Source organism: Tiliqua scincoides, chromosome 1 (assembly GCF_035046505.1).
Source record: "Tiliqua scincoides isolate rTilSci1 chromosome 1, rTilSci1.hap2, whole genome shotgun sequence".
NCBI lineage: Eukaryota > Metazoa > Chordata > Lepidosauria > Squamata > Scincidae > Tiliqua > Tiliqua scincoides.
Window position 1 is genome coordinate 223,540,916 of NC_089821.1, and position 3,240 is coordinate 223,544,155.

Sequence of the window (3,240 nt, forward strand, 5' to 3'; positions counted from 1 at the left end):
CCAGCTGGCTAAGGAAGATGCCTTTCTCTCCTCCTTGTGGGCTTCTCAGAGTCATCCGGCTAGCCACTGTAGGAAACCAGATGCTGGACTAGATGGGCTGTTGACCTGATCCAGCAGGGCTCCTCTTATGAAAAAAAAAAAAAAAAAAAGCATTCTATTATTGTAAGGCCCAGATTTCTTTCCATCATAAAAGCAAGGTAATTGGTCCTATCTATAGGACATGGAGAACTTACCTTGTATATACATTTTTATACAATTTTTTGAAAAGTTTGCTTTTGCTCTTGTCTGCGACAGTGTGACCATTTTCACCAATGGCATTAAGGGCCCAATCCGATCCCATTTTCCAGCACCGGTGCAGCTGCAATGCAGCCAAGAGGTAAGGAAAAAATGTTCCCATACCTTGAGGAGGTCTCTGTGGTTGCCTCCCCACCACAGGATGCAGCGCACGCCCTATTGGCGCAGCTGCACCGACAGCTAGATCACCTTTATGTAGTGTATAGGGAGAGTAAATGGAAACCAAATGGACATTCTTACCACTGTGAGTTCTACATTTACACTAGAGGCCAACCGCAAGAACGACCTCACATGTCAAAACACTCCACGGTCAAGTTCACCAGTGACTGCAAAAAGTGCCTTGCGCCCACTGTTTGTTCCATGTGTGACGACGTTCTCACCCATGAGGTTGATTCTGGCTTGAGCTTCTTCGGTCAGCTTGTGGTGCAAATGCTAAGTCTTAGATTGGCCAGGATGCACTTCCAGTGTCTCTTCTGCGTTCATTTTGGTCCCACGTTCACACGCGTTGCCAATGGCACAGGAAGCCCAATGCCGGTGTGCGCAGCACACGTGATGCTGACTGTGGGTCAGAAAGCAGGAGAGAGAAATGGTGCGGGTTCCACATTCCTGCAGCAAAAGCCAGAATTGCCAGAGGACGTTGAGTTCCTTGCAAGCCACTGGTGGGATGCAGAGACTGGGCAGCCTGGCTGGAGGGCAGTGGCAGTGGGCAGGCGGGTGCCTTCAGCCCTGGCCGGGCCTGCCTTCCTTCCCCCTTTCCAGCCCCCCCCCCCCCCAGCAGCTGGACCTGGACGCGCACCTTGCTCCGTGCCTGGCGCGCCGCGGAGAGCTGCGGCGGGAACAGGCTGAGCTCGGGGGCGGGCAGAGAGGCTGCCGCGGAATGAATGGAGAGGCGCGCGCCCCTCCCCCTCCTGTTCCATTCACCCCGCGCCGGAGAGCCGCTTGCGTCAGAGCTGCCTGCGTCAATGCTTGCCTCAGTGACACACGTGCGGGGAGGGGGGCGCTTTTTCTCAATGAGAAGCCTAATGGGATTTTTATTATCCTGCTTATAAATCAAACCATTAGGGCAACTGGCTGCTGCTGCTGCTGGCACGTTTCCCGCTCATGAAGAGCTCTCCCTCCCTCCCTCCCTTCTCCTCCTGCCTGTTTTTCACCCTGGCACTGCCAGAGACCCGCACATGGAGCGCATCCTCTGGCCACACAGCATCTCTGAGCCTATATTGATCCAGGGCAGAACTGCAGGGCCTTGCAGGCAGAACTCTCTTCCTCCTTCCCCTGCCTGCAGAGCTTGCAGGGGCTCCATCTTCCTGCCCACTCAGGAACAAAACCCCATGCCATGCGCTAACACAATCAGCCAGCGCTGCTCGTGTGGATTGAAAGAAGCCTCGTGTGGGGTTTGCTTTCTTCCATCAGCTCCCTTTTTGCCTGCAGTACAGGGCCTAGGAAAGGGGGGTAGTCATTCTTACCCTGGTACAGAGTCAAAAAAGGGGTCCAGGAGCCAGAAATTTCCTGGGATCTTATATTTTCCTAACTCACCCAGACTCCCACGTGGGATGGCAGGTGTGCGGCTGCTGCTGCTGCCAAAAGCCTTTTGTGCTGGGCCCAGGAATGCATACCTGACACAGTGTCAAATCTGGGAGGAAACTGGCTTGCTTCCTTAGCTCTTTGGCATGTAGATCCGCTGGCCATGAAGGAGTGTAAAGGAGCCCAAGGACACGGCTGTGGGGCTACAACTGCTGCAGCTGTTTTGGTGCAAACAGGACACTTGCCATTCTAGTGTGAGCCTAAATATGATGATGCTAATTTTCCACAATGATTTTCTATATTTAAAAGATTGTAGAGAGACTTGGGAGTGCTTTTGGTTTTCCATATTACTGTATCTGGCTGCTGATGCTGCACAGGCAGGAAGACCTGGGCTCTGCATTGGGAAGCCCAGGACACATGGGCTCCAAGGACCTTCCCATCTGTTGCCACTCTCCCCTTGCCTTGTTGCTCCCCCTCCGCGCCTGTGTTTTGCCCACCTTTGTCACCACCCTCCCCCACTCTGTGTCATCACTTCCCCCCCCTTGGGAAAGGGCCCAAAAGAAACTTTGTACCCCCTGATAAAATTCCTCTCAGAGGCCCTAGGGAGGGATGCACAGACATGTATTGAGTGCTGGCTGACAAATTGTGCACAAAGATTGATTTGGTTGGACTGCAGCAGCTAGACCCCAATTTCACTTAATTTTTGGGAAACATCCTTGCAAGAAACCAGGTTTGGGAAATGCATCCTATCAAAAAGTATTTCCTGTTAGGGGAGCCCCCTTCATTGGTTGAAAACCAGAGGTGCAGAACATGGGAAAAGTTGGAGTGAGGGAATCAGATGCTATGGCACACCAGTTCGTTTCCTGTCCTCAGAGGGGCAAAGCCTCAGAGCAATGTTGCTCAAACTGTGGGTCGGGACCCACCAGGTGGGTTGAGAGCCAATTTCCTGCTTGATAATGTCACTTTAGGTCATGACATCACTTCTGGTGGGTCCTGACAGATTCTCATTCTAAAAAGTGGGTCCTGGTGCTAAATGTGTGAGAACCACTGCCTCAGAACCTATGAGAACCTTACACCCCTTATGCAGCAACTGTTACCCTGCAAGTCCCTGATCTTGTCTGATCTTGGAAGCTAAGCAGGGTCAGGCCTGGTTAGTACTTGGATGGGAGACCGCCTGGGAATACCGGGTGCTGTAGGCTTATACCACAGTCTTTCGAGACTGAAGGTTGCCAACCACTGCCTCCGAGGAAAGCTCCTACACCGTTTGCTACATGGGCTCCTGGGATTCCTACAGAGTCAGGAAGTCTGCCAGAGGTTGACTGGCAGTGCAGAAAAAGAGACTAGCATGGCTTGCACTGTGACGAAAGCCCTGGTTTGCAGCGAGTGTTCTTCTGTTTGCCTCCTTGTCCCTTGTCAGGGGTTCTG

General features: G+C 52.5%; 1 pseudogene; it reads left to right on the forward strand.

Annotated features, from left to right (window-relative positions):
* The first annotated feature begins 2,894 nt into the window (after positions 1-2,894).
* LOC136637436 (5S ribosomal RNA) lies at positions 2,895-3,014 on the forward strand (annotated as a pseudogene).
* Positions 3,015-3,240: the final 226 nt, after the last annotated feature.